The sequence below is a fragment of the Canis lupus genome, chromosome 31, assembly GCF_003254725.2.
Source record: "Canis lupus dingo isolate Sandy chromosome 31, ASM325472v2, whole genome shotgun sequence".
NCBI lineage: Eukaryota > Metazoa > Chordata > Mammalia > Carnivora > Canidae > Canis > Canis lupus.
The window spans coordinates 23,903,056-23,924,418 of NC_064273.1; the positions used below are offsets into that span (position 1 = coordinate 23,903,056).

Sequence of the window (21,363 nt, forward strand, 5' to 3'; positions counted from 1 at the left end):
TAATTGCCCCATTACAATTAAATTTTCTGGAAAAGTTTGTCATTTCTGTATGGAGCGTAATGTGTTGGTTTCCCTCCTTTCTGGATACTTTTTATCAATCTCTTTTGAAAGCACCCTAGCTTACTGATTATTTAACTCATGACCCAGGTCTGGATCCTCTTCCCTTTTCACTTTATACAATTTCGCTCTGGCCAATTGTGCCCATGTCCAAAGCTTCAGTAATAACCTTCATGGGTAACTTATGAATTAATGGTTCCAGTTCCATCCATCTAGTTAGTATCTCCCAAACACATAAACACCCTTGATATATCATTACCTTGTCTTCCAGTATTCCAGTGTAACCTAGTCCATCATCACTTATCCAACACTGAAAAACAGAAAACTAAGAGTTATCCTGTTTAAAATAGGGCAAATCAATAGCAGGAGTTTCCTGAGAAGGAGAAGAAGACAGAATTGTAAGCATAGGGCAAAGTGGGCCTGAAGTAGAAGGTATAGAAAATGCCTATTATAACAGGAGTCATGTTTGATATCAGAAAATTGAGAAAATCTTCTCCCAATGGCATTGTTTTCTTTGGAAATTATAAAACAAAGTCTGCCACTACAAGTAAAGAGAAAAATAATTGTTTTGAAATTTTAATGAGAGACCAAAGAAACATGGTGGAATTACCAGGCAATTTCAAGGGTCCCTTTGAACATGGTGATGATTAATTAATAATGAAACCAGTCAGTCTGTGGTTGCAACTTTCCCCAGGCTCAGTCCCTTAGGTATGGTGGGTGGTCATGGGTAGGGAAATAGGGCAGGTGTAGATGCACAATCCTTTATCCATAATTCCAAAACACAAAATGTCCTGAAAAAAACCACTTCTTTCTTCAAATTATTCTGGCTATAAGCCAATGGCTTGATATGAAATCTTTATAGTCTGTATTTGTTTAAGTTAGAGTGAATATGGTACATTTTGCTACATTAATTTATGTTAGATTATGGGGTATTACCTTAGACCCTGTTAGAGGTGTTATACATTTTTTTAATCTGAATTATGAATTACATTTAGAATCAATATGCTTTGATAAGCAATTGTAGATTTAGCATAAGCATCCATTTAGTTTTGGAATTTTGCCCAAAAGCTTAATTTTTCACAACCCAAACTCAGGATTGATGCCAAATATGTGCTGAAAACTAAGAAGTAAATTGCTAAGTTGTACACGTAAGATCCATCTACTATGAATCTTATGAGAAAATAAAACAACTTTCAGTTATATCCCAGAGTGCAGTGTGATCAAAACTTTGATGGGAAAAGTTTTTCAAGTGCCAATTTGGCTCCATAAAATTAAAGAATTCAAAGTGGTTCTGAAATTCCCGTTTGTGATCTTGTTGAGAACAGATTCAAATAATGAGAGCATATTACTTTTCTTCACTTAGCTCCATACATCATGTTCTGATTACTATTCTTTTTTTTTAATTTATTTTTTATTGGTGTTCAATTTACTAACATACAGAATAACCCCCAGTGTCATCACCCATTCACTCCCACCCCCCGCCCTCCTCCCCTTCTACCACCCCTAGTTCGTTTCCCAGAGTTAGCAGTCTTTACGTTCTGTCTCCCTTTCTGATATTTCCCACACATTTCTTCTCCTTCCCTTATATTCCCTTTCACTATTATTTATATTCCCCAAATGAATGAGAACATATAATGTTTGTCCTTCTCCGACTGACTTACTTCACTCAGCATAATACCCTCCAGTTCCATCCACGTTGAAGCAAATGGTGGGTGTTTGTCATTTCTAATAGCTGAGGAATATTCCATTGTATACATAAACCACATCTTCTTTATCCATTCATCTTTCGTTGGACACCGAGGCTCCTTCCACAGTTTGGCTATTGTGGATATTGCTGCTATAAACATCGGGGTGCAGGTGTCCCGGCGTTTCATTGCATTTGTATCTTTGGGGTAAATCCCCAACAGTGCAATTGCTGGGTCGTAGGGCAGGTATATTTTTAACTGTTTGAGGAACCTCCCCACAGTTTTCCAGAGTGGCTGCACCAGTTCACATTCCCACCAACAGTGTAAGAGGGTTCCCCTTTCTCCGCATCCTCTCCAACATTTGTTGTTTCCTGCCTTGTTAATTTGCCCCATTCTCACTGGTGTGAGGTGGTATCTCATTGTGGTTTTGATTTGTATTTCCCTGATGGCAAGTGATGCAGAAAATTTTCTCATATGCATGTTGGCCATGTCTATGTCTTCCTCTGTGAGATTTCTGTTCATGTCTTTTCTTGTATTAAATAACAGTGGCTTAAAATAGCAACACTTATTTTATTATCTATCCAGGTTTTTCTGAGTCAGAAGAGGTTCCACTTGATGGATCCAGTTATCTCTTAATATTCAGTTCAGTGGAGCTGCAGCCCGTAGCCTGGAGTAGCTGTAAGCCTCTTTCTCTTTATATAGTCTCATGGCTTCTCCTTCTTCATAGGTGTCTCTGTGTGGGCTGCAAGCTTCCTCACAGCATGGCAGCTCAAGGCTCTTCACAAGGATTCCAACAAGCAAAGTGAAAGTAATCTTCTAAAAACTAGCCTGAGAAGTCACACAGCATCATTTCTGGCACATTCTATACACAAGTAGTCACAGAGGAGGTGACTAATACTGAGGGAGATACTCTATGGCACCATAATTCCTGGTAAACAATCTGTTTTACATCCATGTGGGGTCTAATATCTTCCACGTAGCTGAACCCAAGGACCATATCGAGAGCCCTGCCACTTCATAGTTGGGCAGCTTTTGATGCAGTTGTCAACTCCCTCTCTTTTGAAGCATTATATCCCTTGGCTTCCATGACACCATGCTTCTCTTTCTCTGTTCATTTCTTATTTCTTATTTCTCTGTCAACTTGTTCTTCTGTAGAGTCCTTTACATGTAAGAATGTCTCATTCAAACCCAGTGGTCCTCTTCTCTCCCTAAAAGCTCATCCTAAGCATTTGTATTCATTTTCTCTGACTGCCACTACAAATTATCACAAACTTGGTGATTTAAAGCAAGAAGTTTCTTCTCTCACAGTTCTAGAGTCCAGAATTCTGCAATCAAGTTGTGAGCAGGACCTGTTCTAGAGAAGGCTCTCTTCCCCATCTATTCCAGTTTCTGTGCTTCTTTGCCTTAAAGGGGCTCTCCCTCTACTTCTTATCTAAATGAACTACTTATATGTAAAGTTTTATCTTTAGCACTATTTCCTCAGGGTAGCTCTGCCTAAATTAGAAGACTAAATTTATCATTCCATTCTAGACTTGCTTTGTGTTCCCTGTGTCTTTATATCACAAGTGCAATTGTGATCATTGTCACTGTATTTTCATCAAATCAAAGTTTTAATTTTAAAATGCATTCTTTTCAAAAAATACTGCCAATTGAACTACGGCATTTGCATTCCTATCACTTGAAATTTTTATTTTATACGTATTTAAAAAGCCTATCTATGCCTATGTTTTTATATCTTTTTCACAAAAATAAAACATTGTAAAATGTCTCCATATTCATTCACAGCCCAAATAATCTGAAATACTTTTCAGGTCAGAATGGTTGGTGTCTATATACAATAACATTTTCTGTGTTATCAGGAATGTTGATGGTGTAATATTTCTTTAAAAAAAAAAGTTGTTTCACCTTTCTCTTCCCAAATGCTATCATGCATTCCAGAATTTTTTATGTCTATGCATAAGCAATTAAGGAAAACTACTACATCACAGCTACTGGCAGGCCATCAGTAATTAAGATGTATAGCAATTTCAGAGATGTTAAAACAGAAGAAAGAATAGTGTACATCTTAGAATCAAGCAGTTTGGCAAACATTTAGATAACTGCTTAATTAATGTCAATTACACATCCACAAAGTAGATTTCATAGGTATGTTGGACTCTCCATTCTATTTCTATTCCCAGGACTTTGGGTCAACCTTTCTCATCAAGAATATTACAGTAATCTGTGTCTGGTAGTCCTTCCTCCAGAGCAATCTCCTGTTGTGGAGAGTCCAACTATATTTTTGCTTAGCCACAAAGTGCACGAAACCAGCTATAACACCTCTGAGAGCCTCACTGTGAGGCAAAGGATCAAAGGGAAACTCCTTTGAGCTGTGCCAAATCCAGCAGATCAAAGAGCTGTGAGTCTGTCACTGCTCACAGCAATGACATTTCTAGTGAAGCTGCACCAGCCTGCTGTTTTCACCTCACCTACTGCTGTGCACCAAAAACAGCACCTGTATTTCCTTCAACACCCAGAATTCTATCCCCTCCCTGGGCCCCTACATTTGTTGCTGCCTTTGTTGGTACTCTTTCCTCCCTAATCATTCTTCTAGATGTTGTCACCTCTTTGACTCCTTGCTAAACCACCAGCACATTTAATTGTTTGCACCTCTCCTTACATTTATCAGGACAAGAATCCAGCCCCAGAGGTTAAGACGGGACCTTGTGATGAGTTAAGGCTGATGATGGGAGGAGAGCTTTCCAAAGACCTGTTATCAAAAATAAGCCTGAATGAATGAGACCATATACTGTTTGTCCTTCTCCAATTGACTTGCTTCACTCAGCATAATACCCTTCAGTTCCATCCACGTTGAAGCAAACGGTGGGTATTTGTCATTTCTAAAAACTGGGTGATGGACACAGAGCGGGGCACTTGACAGGGTGCTATGCTATATGTTGGCAAATTGAACTTCAATAAAAAATATACAAAAAAAAAACCACAATGAGATACCACCTCACACCAGTGACAATGGTGAAAATTAACAAGACAGGAAACAATAAATGTTTGGAGAGGATGTGGAGGAAGGGGAACCTTCTTGCACTGTTGGTGGGAATGTGAGCTGGTACAGCCACTCTGGAAAACTGAGTGGAGGTTCCTCAAAGAGTTAAAAATAGACCTGCCCTACGACCCAGCAATTGCACTACTGGGTATTTACCCCAAAGATACAGATGAAGTGAAAGACTGAGACACCTGCACCCAAATGTTCACAACAGCAATGTCCACAACAGCCAAACTGTGGAAGGAGTCTTGGTGTCCATCGACAGATGAATGGATAAAGAAGATGTGGTCTATATATATAATGGAATATAACTCAGCCATTAAAAACGATGAATAACCACCATTTGCTTCAATGTGAATAGAACTGAAGGGTATTGGGCTGAGTGAGGTAAGTCCATCGGGGAAGGACAAACATGGTTTCATTTGTACAGGGAATATAAGAAATAGTGAAAGGGATTATAGGGGAAAGGAGAAAAAATGAGTGGGAAAAATCAGAGTGTGACAGAACATGAGAGACTCCTAACTGTGGGAAATGAACGAAGAGTAGAGGAAGGGGAGGTGGGCAGGAGGTGGGGTGACTGGGTGACTGGCAGTGAGGAGGGCACTTGATGGGATGAACACTGGGTGTTATACTATATATTGGCAAATCGAACTCTAATAAAAAAATACACCGAAAAAATCATTAAAATAAATTAAAAAAAAAAAAAAAAAAAACTAAGCCTGAAGCCACACTTATGGAGTCAGTGTGTGGTTGTGGAAAAGGCTCATTCCTCTAGACAACACAAGGTTCACAAATTGAGGTAGCAAGAGCCAAACTCTGGGAAGGAGGGTATGAAAGCTGGAATCCAGTAAAGGATGTGATAAATACCAAGTGAAAAATAAAATTGTATAGTAATTTAGCTTTGGAAAAATTAAGGAACTCTGAGTACAGGGCTTCTAGCTCCTAATTCAGTGCTAGGACTTACTGAGTGTATTAGTCAGAGTCAGCTCAGGCTCCTAAAACAAAATACCACAAACTGGGTGGCTTATAAGCAACAAAAATTTGTTGGTCACAGCTGAAGAGACGGAGAGTCCAAGATCAAATGCCAACATAGTTGGGTTCCGGTAAGAGAACTCTTCCAGGTTCCTCACATGGCAGAAACAGAGTGAGCTCATTCCTGGGACTCTTCTTATAAAAACCCTAATCCCATTCATGAAGGCTCCACCTTCATAACCTAGTTAGTCCTCAAATGTCCCTCCTTCAAATATCATCACAGTGGGAATTGCTGCTAATTTCCCTTTTTGTAATAGGTTAGGAACCCTGAGGAGACCCCCTGTCTTTCCTTGTGAGTTACTTTCAATCCTATGTAGCAAAGCCAAAAACAGAACTGAGGCTGAGCATTTAACAGCCCAAAATTTATTCAGTGCCCAAAACATGGAGAAGCAGGAATCAAGTTCATAAATCAACTTCTTATTTGGGTACATTTGGGTTTTATGAGGTCAGGGTGATAAGGGGAGGATTATGCATAAGCTATTTTGGAAAGAAGCAGGGCTTTCCTGGAACTGGAGTGCCACCTCTTTTTCTTACTTAATAGGCTTTGGTCAGAACTGTCATGGCTCCTGAGGGTGTGTCATTTACCATGCTAATGTAATATAATTCACTTATAATTATGCCTGGGGTTGATTAAGGTCAAATCAGCTGCCATCTTGGATCATTCAGGTTCTGACTGGCTTTTGTTAGTCGCTTCTTCTTTTGTGGTTTTGCCTGTAACTGAAAGATTTGTTAGGCCAATTCTAAGTAGGTCACCCGTTCTGGGGCACAGCCTGGGTAAAAGCATTAGGTCTTCAACATCTAAATTTCAGGGCACACAAACATTCAGTCCATTGCACTAGACAATTACTACTTGTTGAGTAAATGAAATTCAAAATATTATGATTCAACATTTTGAGATTTAGAAAATGAGAATAATAAAACATTTTATATGAGACAACGTAATAGTATTATAGTGGGTTGAATAGAGCCCCCATCTCCATCAATTTATACCTACCTGGAATCCAAAATATGACCTTAGTGGAAAATAGGGTCTCACAAACATAATCAGGTAAGGATCTTGAGATGAAATTATCTTGAATTTAAGATGGATCTAAATCAATGATTTATGTCTTTATAAGAAAAGAAGACACAGCGAGGCACACAGGGAAGAAGATGAAGGCAGAGATTAGTAATGTTGCCATAAAGGAATACCAGAAGGCTCCAGAAACTGAAGGAAGCATTCCTTCCTAGAATGCACCAATATCTGGATTTCAGACTTCCAATCTCTAGAACAGTGGTAGAATAAATTTCTGGTTTTCTAAATCTCTAAATCTCTAAATCTCTAAGCTTATAGTAGAGGGCTGTTACAGCAGCCCTCAAACATAAATAGGATATTTTATCTTATATTTTCTTAATTTAACCCCCCAAGCTATCCTAAGGAGTAAATGCTACTATCCCTATTTTTTTAAACATGGAAACAACGTTAAAGAAGTTAAATAAATTGCTGAGGGCTATCCAGCTGACAAGTGACAACACTGAGATTAGAACCCATGTTTACCGGATTTTAAAGTTCTATCCTCTTGTTAGAATGTCATTATAATCATCTAATTATATACTATTTAAGAAAAATCATGTACATCACTTAGATTCACTTTTAAAATCATTACAATGAATAAATATAAATAAGAGTTGAAAATATTAAATGTCTCACCTAGAAAATGTTTATCTGTATACTACTCTATTCCAAAATAATGCAAACTAAATTGAGCATCACAGTATAGACTCTTACACAATAATTCTGTGCAACTGAGTGCCCTCTTTATGTCAACTTGTATGTTAAGAGCTTATTTCACCTCAAGGAGTGAGGCACTATCTGTGGTTTCCACTGTAGACATGATAAAAATGAGAATTAGAAGGTGTAGTACACAGAATAATGTCTTCCCAAAAATAGCCACCTCCTAATCGCCAGAACTTGTGAATATATTGCTTTACATGGCAAAGTGGACTTTGCAGATGTGTTTAAAAGTCTTAAGATGGGGAAATTATCCCAAATTATCCAGGTGAACCCAATTTAACCATAAGAGTCCTTAAAAACGGAAGAGGGAGGAAGGAGAGTCAAAAAGGAGATGCAATTGCAGAAAACGAGGTCAAAAATAGAGAGAGGGAAAGATTTGCAGATGCTGTGCTTCTGGCCTTGAAGATAGAGAAAGGAGCCACGGGCCAAGGTATGTAGGTGGCCTGTAGAAGCTGGAAAAGATATAGATTCTCCTCTAAGGCCAACAGAAGGAATGCAACAGTGCCAACATCTTGATTTTAGGACTTCTTACCTCCAAAACTGTAAGATAATAAATTTGTGTCGTTCAGATGACTAAATTTGTGGTAATTTGTTACAACCAGAATAGAAAACTCGTAAGAGGGATTAAGGAATTTTCTCAATGGCCCTACATATGGAAGTTACAGATGGAACCCAGGCCTGCCTGACATCAAGCTGTATTATGTCTCTCATCCTACTGGTAGGAAATTTACAGCCAGAAAATAAGCCAATCTACACTTGGAAAAGGCAAGTGCCTCAGTCTACTCAACTGGAATTACACATTTCCTATATATACACTAATGGTCAAAAAATTAACCAAGTAAATATTTATGAATGATAAACTACCACCTGCTCCTAAATCCAGACAGAAAAAAAAATGTTCATTAAATTTTATTAAGTTTAAATTCTGGCCAGATGCATATCCTTTTGTTGTGAACTGAAACTTGATCACTATCCAAGTCTTTTTTCAATGTCTTCTCTTATAGTTGATTTATTTCCAAAGAAGATGAAAATTTCCAACTCTTATGACTTCTTCCAAAATACATCCTTTTGTATTTACATAAAAAAAGGTGAAAGGTTATTCAAACTCTACTAGCTCAGGGTGTGACTCAACTAACACAAACTTGAGAATTATTTTTTCCACTCAAGTATTGTTTTCTTTTTATTGCTAAATTCTAGTTTAAATTGTTTCTTTTTGAGTTCAATACTATATTCTCAAGGAGATAAAAGCTTCAACAAAGTGACATTTGTACATATAAGCATATTGTTTGTCTAATAAAAACATTCACCTTATTTTAACATTCTAACGTACACAATACCAAAGTGTATGTTACTTTTTTACATAAAGTGACTTCTTTATAATGTATGATAGTATATTACATCTAAGATGCCGTCCTTTATTTCACAAGGGAAAAAATTCAAACCCATGATCCCCATCTTCAAGTCCTGATTAGTAAATTAGAATATAAACTCAAGATATGGCTATTAAATAAATATCTGAATCTAACAAACACCACATCATATACTTCTGCAAGCCATTCTCCACATTGCAGTCAGCACAGTCATATTAATATCAATGTCATGCCACATATTAGTTATGTTTCCTCCCTTTTCCATTGTGGAAGGGTACTGTAAGGCTTCACTGAGTGATTGGCATTTGAACTGACGGAGCCCATTCAGTATCTGAGTATGGAAGATGGACAATGACAAAAAACATGAGGTTTGGTCAATGGGTAACCAGCTTTAGGGATGTGGGCTTGTCTAAGGGCAAAGAGACCTGAGAGGACTGGACAAGTGGGTCAAGGTCAAGGCCAAATTAGAAAAGATCTGGAATACTGAGCTCTAGTATTTGTGTTTGATCCTTCACATTCAGGATATTGTTTTGTTTAAAATGCTTAGTAAAATATAGTACTTAAAAATGTACTAGGTTTATTGCAGAACCAAGCATTTTTAATAGCACTTATTAATATTCTTTGAAACTCAGTTTTGAAATTCTGTTTTGTAAAACAGGTATCCTTTTTTCATATGTAAGACAAATACACCAGACCCCTTCTGTTTGGAATACCTTGTACTATTAAGTTGCCTGGAACACAGACTTTGCAAATACTGAACTATTACTTCTAGGGGAAACACAAGGCTAGGTTCTCACAAGCCTCTATTCAAAACACCTTCCCCAACCTAAACACCATTTGCATTACATTGATTTGTTTGCCCACATCCTCTGAAAAGGAGCCTATCTCATCAGCATGGAAATGACTCTTCCACAAAACCCCATTTCTATAGAATTTTTCATTCTTTCACATCCTTCTGGTCTGCACAATCTGTCCCTCATGTGGGGTTTTGTTTTGTTTTTTGTTTCCCACAACATATCACCTTTTGAAATGCACTAATTTCCAGCCCTAGTGGAGGAAGGATAACAGATTTTTGACCCTGGGAGATGTGACCTTTAACTTCTTTGGCTTTCAGCAATACAACAAACTCCCCACTGCACATTTTTTCTCAGTAGTCATCTCAAGAATAGGTTCAGCCAGGTTTCCATCCTTCCCCTAGCTTTCCCATGCATTCAGCTCTTCCACATGTAACTCTAGCTCTTTCTGGAATGGCCTCACATGGTGGTGGAGAATTTTCTCTTCCTTTTTTCTGGATGTTCCTATTGCTGAGTCACTCACATTGAACTCACAGCCAATGACACCATAACTCATTCCTAAATGAAACTTCTCTAACACACATCCCAATCTCATGCACACAATAGTCCTAGACAGCACTTCACTACTGCTCTTGGGGATCTTGTCAAACAGTTAAGTTACTAGTAAAACACACAAGATTGGGAAAAGAATGGAAACTGAATAGAACAGAAAAAGCATAGTTGTTCACTGAAAGGAAAACCAAAATAAGAAAATAGAGAATCACCTTCGTCACCCTCAGGAGACTTCGCATCAGGTGACCCAATTTTTTATTCAGCGTGGGTCTGCTAATGACAGGAAACATTGCAAGCATTGTTTTGTGGATTACAAGTCTATTGGAGGGAGGAGACAAAATTATAAATACCTAATCACAAATAATGAGGATTAACTGATCTATTATGGGCAATTGGCTCTTTTTGAACAGGAGAATGGAGATGAAGATGCTACTGGAAAGAGGAAGGATGAAGGGCATGTTGCCTCTTTAGGTGTTTCTGATCTCCATAATGTCTACAAGATTAAGAGTAAGCAAGATGAATCTGGGTTTGGTGCATTTGCTTGTGTTATGACAATAATGGTCACAATAAAGAAAATGATTTAGTAATATCCTCAATCATTGAGGAGAGATCTAGTTCACTGCAGAAAACCTGCTTGCCTCACTTATCATGGTGAGCACAGAGTCACGTGTAGAATCATCAAATCAACATGTCATGCACCTGAAACTGGTATAACATTGCATGTCGGTTATGCTGCAGTAATAACTTTTTAAAAATTGCCGATGGCTGAACTAATACAATAGTATTGTCATTGCTGGTCAACTTTGTAAAGGACCGTGTTAATCAAGAGTTACATCATTAAAAGACATCAGTGAGTGTATAGTGTAATCTTCTGATATTTAATTTCTCTAAAGTAGAAACCCAGCCACTATATAGTTTGGTCATAAAATCTATACATCTAGAAAACAATTCAAAGTGTATTCTTAATACTTGTGATGTAAATATGGCTGGGGACTATTTATTAAACACACACTGTGGACTAAAGGAGTATAAATCAAATGAAGTGATACCTCTTGAACTGACACCATTAGGCCATGAGATACTTCCCAGAGAGGTAATGAGTACATGATGAAAGTCTACCTTTCAGTCAATCTTACATATTGTTTCCAAAACATTTCTCAAATCTATCTCATGTTTCCACTCAGCCAACCACTTCCCAGGCTTAGCCTTTCTTCGGCTCTCCTCTGATCTAGTTCAATCACTTATCACAAGTTGGTGGAAGACTGAGGAGCCACCAACACTGACAAACAGAGCTGGCAGCTGAAGGGCCAATAAAGCCAGGCCTTCCTAGGACATATTCCAGCCTCAAAGTACTGCGGCACCTCCATGTTACAACCTGAGAAGGAAGCTTCTAAGAGTTAAGGTTGTTGGGGCGCATCTCTTCATAATTGAGTCATATTCATTCTCTAGAAAACTAAAATATTAGATGTGAGAACTTGGGCACTATATTTTTTTCCGCATTATATTTCTTGGTTTAGGTAACTTATAGTGTATTATTTAAATTCAATTTAGGTAACTTATAGTGTATTATTAGTTTCCAGGGTAGTATTCAGTGATTCATCAGTTGCATATAATACCCAGTACTCATGACATCAAGTCATGCCCATCCCCCAGTTACCCCATCCCCCACTCACCTCCCCTTCAGCAACCCTCAGTTTGTTTCCTATAGTTAAGCATCTCTTATGGTTTTATACTTAAACTCCTTTGTTAAGCCTGGGTTTTTTTCATCTGTAGGGTAAATAGAATAATACAGACCCTGCTTGCTCTCTACACCTCTGTGCTTCAATTTTCTCAAATGTAAAATGGAGAAAGTAATTTTAAAAATCAAGTTAATCATCCAAACTGGGGCATGAGATTCACTTATGGGATTTATATTGGCTTCCAGGGCTTTGTGATGTTTGTTTTAGCCATCAGACATGTTTAGAACTTAAATCCAAGTTCATGGCAGTGCTCAAGAAGGAAAAGCGTGTTAGACCTCTGAGCCCCAGATATATGTGATGTTACTAAATTATGCTCTTGTCACCATAGAAAGTCACTTAGGTTTCCCTATGCAGCATGTGAAGCCCTCCCTTAATCATGCCCTTCTAGAATCAACTAGAATTAGAGCTAAAATATTTTATGTTTTAAAAATATATCAAAGTACAGTTATCATTTTTTAAAAATAACACATTTTTAGCAAATTCCTTTGCTTTGTACTCTTCTAAAAGTTAACGATTTAAATTTAATTGAAATTGGACCAGTTTAACAACCACAAAAGCTTCCTTTTTGTTGGATTTGAACAGGAAGGCATCTCATTATCAGTTATTTTGAATTCCAGTTTCTTTTCCTTACCCCATCCAGCTTTCCTATACCTTCCCCTTTACTGCTCTCTGCAAAGCAGGAACGTTTCCCAATAAAAGCAAGAACTAGAGCAGCCTGGGTTGCTCAGTGGTTTAGTATTGCCTTCAGCCCAGGACCTGATCCTGGAGACCCAGGATTGAGTCCCACGTCAGGCTCCCTGCATGGAGCCTGCTTCTCCCTCTGCCTGTGTCTCTGCCTCTCTCTCTCTCTCTCTCTCTCTCTCTCTCTCTATCTCTCATGAATAAATAAATAAAATCTTTAAAAAAATAAATAAATAAAAACAAAATAAAAGCAAGAACTACTTAGAAATTGGACAGATTGATCCAGTAGCTGAGAAACAGCAAAATAAGTCCTCATATGAGTTACTTTTTGGACTCGATTTTTCATCATTGGCTAGAGAGAGAGTGTGTGCCCCTTCAATGTCTCAATATCTGTCTTCCTGAGGAAAGATAAACTGTGCTCTGGACTCAAAGATAATACTACTGGTTACGAACAATAGGCCAGGAGCTCTGGCGGGTTTGCTAACAATCCTTCAATAAATTCAAACAGACTCCTTAGGCTTGCTGTGATAAGCAGGAAAGTTCTTTAGGCAGATGGGATGACCGGATGCTAGATCCTGGCAGGCATAAAATGCTGTAACCTTTTGACCTTAAACACAGGCAGTCTGGAAGTCAGGGAAGAAAGCTCTTGGCAAATTACCTACAATAACTTATTTAGGGGTATGTCTAATTTGGGATGTGTTTTTTGCTATATTTATTTACTTGGCAAGTCTTTGAATTCCATAAACACAGAAGTCAGCCAGTCTGCCAGCAAGACGGACTTGATGGATAGTCTGTCTACTGTACAACACTCTGAACATCAGCATTTTTTGTGAGGTTGGGCAGAAGATAAAAAGATCTAGATTTAGTAGTCATTGTTACATGAACAAGCAGTGCCAGTCTCCGAAGATATAAATAGGGAAGGAATTGGGGTTGCAAAGCCAAGGGTGAAGGGTTGTCTAAGCTGGAGCTATTTATAGGATCAAATAAATCATCTGGAAACAGGTCAAGGTGAAGTCAGAGTGTTTGAAACAATTGTTTGTACCTTATCAAAAAGAGGTTTTCCTTCTCCTTCTATCAGTCAACATCCACATGAAAGCCATTAAGATTCAAGAAAAATCCCACCCCTGCCAGTAGCTTCTGTTAGCTTAGTCTGATGTTTTCCTAATGGTCTATAATTCTACAAATGTCAAATATAAAGCAGTGATGCTTGGCTAATGGTATTTTGGCAGGGTATAAATTTGTTTGGGTCTTCCAAGTAATTCTCTTTCTTTGTTCTGTACCTCTTTTGGCCATGCAGGAGATTTTTATTGAAAATGCCATATTTTTGGTTAATGTTGTTATAATCCTTTTTTTTTTTTTTTTTTTTTTTTTTTACCTATAGTTACAACTAGCTCTCAGTTTGGAGATGGTTCATACTGTAAATAAAGAAAATTAACCTTGATTTCCACATAACATCCTATGCAAATAGGAACTCTAGATCAATTAAAGACCTAAATAGGAACAATGAAACAATAAAGTTAGAAAGAAAATATCATAGAGTATCTTTGTGGCAGGGTCTTAGAAAGATATCTTTAAAGTATACCAAAAACAAGCAGATATAAGACAAAAATGGTAACCTTTATTATATCAAAAAAAAAAAAAAACAATTTCTAGACAGTGAATCATAGAATAAATAGACAAAGTTAAGAGGAAATTGCAAAATGGCAGAAGATATTTGAAATTTCTACATTTCCAAATAAATATATAAATATAAATGTGTGATGCGCATAAACTGTATAATAGAGGCATATTTAGGCAATATATAATAAACAAATATATATGTAATTATATAATAGATTTCTATAGACCAACAAGTAAATAGAATAAGATGGCCCTAGAGAAAAGAAGCAAAAAATCATGAACAGACTATTTTTTAGAAGAAATCAGAAAAGCATATAAAATTACACTCAAAATGGGGGCACCTGCGTTGCTTAGTGGATTAAGCATCTGCCTTCAGCTCAGGTCATGATCTGGGATCCTGGGATGGAGCCCTGCATCAGGCTCCCTGGTCTGTGGGGAGCCTGCTTCTCCTTCTCCCTCTGCCACTCCCCCTCCTTGTATGCTCTCTCTCTCTCAAATAAATAAAATCTTTTAAAAAAGAGAGATACTCAAATGATTAGATCATTAGTACTATAACATGTGTATATTAAAACAAGATCTCACTTTGTACCTTTTAGATTAAGACTAGAAAGCTAGGATGTGCCATGTGCTGGTGAGAACTCAGGCATATAGGAGCGCTGGCAAATAGAACCATTTTGGAGAGCAAACCTGTCTATAGATGTGCAGAATAAAAAGATGATACTCTACATAACCCCACAAATCTGCTGGTAGGTGTGTGACTCAGATATTTTCACACAGGTTCATAGGAGATGTGCCATGGGGTTCATTGCAGTAGTAAAACTGGAGGACCACCTGTTAATCTCCTATGGGGAGTATGGCTGGGTCGGCAAGATATGATGGATGGACACCATGCAATCTCATGGAATGGTTAGAAGCAATGGATTTGTTGTACTCAAAATACTGTGGTTGGATATTGAAAAGTTTTTAGTAAATATAATGAAAAATAGTAGAAGTAGATAGGAGCAACACACCTACATGAATTGAAATTATATGCATATCACACAATGCACATTTTTCAAAAGCACTGATACAAAAAAGATGCATGTTAAAAGCACTAAAAAGTAAGAGCTAGGAGTGAAGAAGATGGATAAAGAGACTAAATGGAGCAACAAAATCATCAAAAACATGTACAGGAGCAGGGAGAAAGGGAGAAAAATCATGAATTCTGCAGGATGAATAGAAAATATTTATCTTGGGATCCCTGGGTGGCTCAGCGGTTTGGCGCCTGCCTTTGACCCAGGGCACGATCCTGGAGTCACAGGATCGAGTCCCGCGTCGGGCTCCCGGCATGGAGCCTGCTTCTCTCTCTGCCTGTGTTTCTGCCTCTCTCTGTCTCTCTGTCTCTCATGAACAAATAAATAAATAAATCTTAAAAAAAGAAGAAAATATTTATCTTTACTTTTGGTTTGTTATTTTGATTTTATGCTCCTAAATTATGGGGACCCACAAGACTCCAGTGCAATTATCATACAACCAGAAACTCTGCAGCAATGTGTCTTTTGGGGGATAGGCACTTCTTTATCATTTGATCCTTAATGTATATCACCTATAAACACATCCAACCTCAGGTAACAACTACAAAGCTAAAAATACTAGAAGGATGAATTGTTGCTATCATCAAGTCAACTAATATTAACTAACCCTTTGAAATTACAAAAACTCACTATTTGGAGAAGCACATTATAACAAATAGACATATTCACACTTCTAGAGTTAGCAATGGTAACATTTTCAAACATTTCCAATCTTTCTTTTTTTTTAAGAATTAAAATCCTATAGATAATATCAAATTTCTCTTTAACCATCATAGCTCTCCCATCTCTTATCCTCCCACTATGTGCATACCCGAGACAAGTGCTATGATTTTGCTCTGCATCCTTGCACGTCACTTTGTGTACTTATACTTACATAAATATTACACATATCTGATATACATCACTGCTTAACTGGTAAGATTTTTTTAAATATGCTTAAGTGTTATCTTAATATGATACCACTCTACACCTTCCTGTTTTCACTCAATTAACTTTGTAATAATTTTAAATAGCTTTTACATTGCATAAAAATGAGAATGTACAAAATTACATACAGCAAAATGTGCATCTTCCTACCATTCTGAACCCCCATCACTCAGTGTTTCCCTGATTTAACTAGTGTTACCATCTTTGGAGATATTGTCCATACATACACGCACTTATGACTTCCCTTTTATGCCAAATGTATGTTAAAGTTTAAAATCAGTTCACTGACCATTAACAGTTATTTTTCACCCAAACTGACTTGCCTTTTTATTCCTTTCCTCTTCCCACATTTTCAAGCTAACTTTTAATATACATGTAACAATGGCATTGAGTGTATTTTTATCTTTATTACTAGCTTTAACATTTCTGAGGCTCAGGAATATTTTATAAATAATTTTATGTGTATGTTCTAAGATCATATTTGATTAACTTCCCTTTGTTCTTCGATTTGAACAAGATCACTTTCTAAAATTATATTTGAAGCTAATGTTGCAAATTCTCTTCCTTGATAATTTTATATGTTCCATTAATCAAAGAAGGTGGTACCTGGCATTTTTCACTTCATACGTAAAATCCAGATATTTAAATATTCTTAACCTTTATGTAGTCTTGCCCAAGAGATCCCCATAGGCTTTATATGCCCTGTGAGTTGGAACCATGTACAGGTAGATGAAGAGGCCAGTACAGGTAGTGTCAGGGAGTCCTGGAAATCTGCTAGCTGGAAATTGTAGTACTGACCAAGAATCTGCCGATCAGCTGCCCTACACCTCTTGAGAGGTTGGCTCACTCTATTCTCCCATTATCTTAAGCCAGGAATCAAGAAGAGAAAGGGCCACTGTCACAACCTGCATAGAAAATTAGACTAATTTTGGTCAATTCTTGCAGGTGAAACCTTAAGATTGAGGGCACATAGCTGAGAAGAGCGAAACTGTAAACAGATGTTTTATCAGCTTGATAATGAGAAGAGAGAGAAACATACTTTTTTTTTTCTTTTTTCTCCATTTGGGGAAGGAGACTGTTTCTACTCTCTTGGAGAATTCTCAGATTCACTCCAACTAGATTCCCCAACTTCATCCTGAGGGCAATGTCAACCAGATTATTGAGGCTGATGGCCAGAATGAAAATCACAACACCCATGTGGACTCCTGTGCCCTCCTCCCCTTTTCTGTCTCCACCCCCAGCAAGCCCTTGAGTGCCTTTACATTGAGCTTCCTTTTCTAGCATAGGAACCCACTGGGATAGCTCTCATTTGCACATTCCAGGATAGAATTGATTCCAACCTTTGTAGCCTCCTACCCGGGACTTCAATAGGTTTTGATTACATATGTTCCCCTAATGCTCATCCTCTGGCTCTATCTAGACAGATGACTGCATTCTTTTTTTTTTTTGTTTGTTTGTACATCTCCTTCCTCAGTGACCCAATAGCTTGCTGAGATTGTTTATTTCTCACTTCTGTCCTTATCAATTTCCTTTTTTCCTTGCTTTATTTTTAATCTTTTGAACCTTTTTATGGCACCTATGTAGCTGCCTCTTAAAATACTCAGAATTTTTCTAAGTTCTAATTTTCATCTGCCAACATTATTTGACCCAATGACCTCTTTAATTAGCATTGAGTGCAATTACTTGGTTCTTGTCCCCTGATTTCTGCTTTTACAAAAGAGTCTTCTTTCAGGCTTGGCTCATTACATGAAGCCTATCTGCCTTTGTCAACCTACTCCTCTATTCTATCTCTACTCAGGCTCTCCATGTTAGCTGGTGGGTTAGCAGTGACAATGGTGTTTCCCAGAAGTCTCTCCCACATTTACTTCATTTCCTAAGGCTTACTCACACCATGCTGAATCTCAACTCTGTTTACTTTGATTTGCATATCCAAGAAGACATATCCTGAAATAAGCAGCAAATAAGCTATGCTTCCTATTTCTCTTAAGAAGCTGAATTCTAGAACTTCATCCTCTATACATGTAAAAAAAGCCTCCATTTTTTTTCCTCCATGATAGAAGGAAATACTTACTATTAACTTACTGCAGGATCAAAAGAGAAATCTGTGGCATCTCTAATAGCATGCAGAATGGCATGATTAATAATTTCTCCTCTTCTGCATTCTGCTCTGGGACTGGGCCTTTAGTGAAAGTGGTACAATAGATGACATTCCTTAAAGATTTTCTATATACCAGCCACAGTGCTAAGGCTTTAATCATTGTCCCATTAAACTGCAAACTCAAAAGGTTTGATTGGCATAGGCACCAGTTGTTCCAAGGATTTGCACATAGTTACCAAATCACCATGTCCATTCAATATTGAATTGGAAACCACTTCAAACAACACGATTTATACCAGATTAACTTTTTTTTTAAATATTCCAATGTGTTTTTAAAATGGTGAGGAATACCAGACAGTTTGTTATTCCAAGGTAGTGTTTGTCTTGCTTTATGGACATAGCTTGAATTTAGTACACTAACTGTGAGTCTTGGAATTTCCCTTCAGACCACTGAAACTCATTTTACAATGTGCAATTGCCAATTGCTGGCAGTCATATAGCTTTGAATTGATTTTCAAAAACATTTGTCAATTTGGGGCCAAAATTCATTAAGTATAAGAAACATGTTTACTCATTTTCCCTTTCTTCAGAAGAACTTGAAGAATTCTTCATATGATGACAATAGAAGATCAAGTAAAGTCCAAATCACATTTTTGCTTTCTATTTTTTTTTTAATATTTGGAAATGCTCACTTATCTTACTCTTCAGATTCATTTCCTTATTCTAAAATTGACACAAATTCTAATCTAATCTAAACAAAATATCATACAATTCACTTCACAACTATGTGCCACTACATGGCAACAAAAAATTTACCTCCACTAACTTGGCCATAAGAAAATTATATCCATCAGAACTAGACAGATACTGATGGCCAGATTGGGTCTAGGGGCTTAAATTACATATAAGTTATAAGAGATGAGTCAGTAATCTCTTTCTTTATGACTAGATCATCATTTTCCGAGTTTAGTTGCTTCTCTTGTCTATTTTTCTTGTCTGTGTTAGCACTGTATTTTCTGGTCACCAATATTAATTACAACACAGGAGGCTCTCCGAAATTTACTCCTCCAATGAACACAACACACTCCTGCAATGAACAGTCACACACAGAGCAATTCTATCAGAGAGAAATCCAAAACTAGCTGAGTGACTACTATATATTAGGTGATAGAGAAAATATCTCCTTTGAAATGCAGAGGAAGGACTGAGAAGCTCTCTTACACCATAAACTATACCCTCAGCACAGTGCTGTACAATTAGGAGGGAACCCCAACTCCCAGCTTCTCTCTAAGAATCAAAGGGTTTGATGCACCTCAACATTTAAGACTGCCACCTGAGGGACAGGGCCCCAAATCACCTAGCTCTGAAAGCCAACAGGACTTAGTTTACAAGTCCCACAGGACTATAGCAAACAAGGAAGCAGTCGTTAATGAGCACAATACACTCATCATGGCTATACACCAAGACCCAGTGTGGAGGGAGCAGGCAAAAATGTCCCCCATCTCCTAGTCTTTCCCTGGAAGAGACTTGACTGCATATTTTATAAACTAATGCCCCAGGGTTTGACTTCTAGTTAGCACTTATCTAGGTGCTGACTGTGATTCACCCTAGAATCTGAAATTGCCAGAGGGCACTTCCTCCCACTTTTCAATCTGGCTTGTGCCAAAAATAAAACTGAGAGTCAGAACACCTTCAAAATGAATCTGTCCATATACCTAGCACACCAGCTGCTACGGCTGTCACTCACAGAGTTGGCCCCCCAAATCACCTTGCTCTGGGAGCCTACCTAGCTTGGCATTCATGATCCTCACAGACCATACAAAACAAAGAGGTTCTATTAGGGCTCAGAAGCACTCCCAGTAACTATTTCTTTTGGTTCACCACAGAGTGAGTAAGCAAAAACACTCAGCCTCAGCTTCTTCCTGATAGGGGCTAATCTGCACATTGCACATCTGACTTCCCTAGATGCTGCATTAAGAACACACGTTCATTGAAAATAAAGGGATGAAAAAAGCTATCCCATGCAAATGGAAACCAAAAGAAAGCAGCATTTCCAAATACAAAAAAAAAAAAAAAAAAAGGGATCCCTGGGTGGCACAGCGGTTTAGCGTCTGCCTTTGGCCCAGGGCGTGATCCTGGAGACCCAGGATCGAATCCCATGTCGGGTTCCCGGTGCATGAAGCCTGCATCTCCCTCTGCCTGTGTCTCTGCCCCTCTCTCTCTCTGTGTGACTATCATAAATAAATAAAGAAAAAAATATTAAAAAAAAAAAAAAGAAGAGGGGAGGGAAGGAAGCCCAAATTACAAAATTAGAAATGAAAAAAGAGACATTACAACAGGTAACACAGAAATATTGAAGATCATAAGAAACTACTGTGAGCAAATATACACCACCAAATTCAATAACATAGAAGAAAAGATAAATTCCTAGAAACACACAATCTACCAAGATTTAATCATAAAGAAATAGAATGAAATAGAAAATCTAAAGAGACCATGATTAGTATGGAGATTGAATCAGTAATCAAAAACTTCCTAACAAAAAAAAAAAAATCCAGGACCAGCTGGCTTCCTAGTAAATTCTATCAAACATTTAAAGAAAGTATTAATACCAATCTCTCTTAAGCTATTCTAAGAAAATAAAATAAGATGTTTTCAAATATATTTTACAAAGCCAGCATTACCTTATTACCAAAGGCAGACAAGAACACTATAAGAATAGAAAATGATAAGCCAATATCCATGATGAACATAAATGCAAAATTCCTGAACAAACCATTAGCAAAGCAAATTAACAGTATCAAGTGGGATTTATTTTAGAAATACAAGTCTGTTTCAACATAAGCAAGTCAATGAATATGATACACCACATTACAAACCAAAGTATAAAAATCATATGATTAACTCTAATGCAGAAAAAC

General features: G+C 37.5%; 1 long non-coding RNA gene across 1 annotated transcript in view; it reads right to left on the minus strand.

Moving 5' to 3' along the window:
- Positions 1-308: 308 nt before the first annotated feature.
- LOC118353055 (uncharacterized) overlaps positions 309-21,363 on the minus strand; it is a 54,025-nt gene continuing 32,970 nt past the window's right edge. Inside the window, exon 3 of the long non-coding RNA XR_004811214.2 lies at positions 309-367. This is a non-coding gene — a long non-coding RNA (uncharacterized LOC118353055). The remainder of the gene's footprint in view (positions 368-21,363) is intronic.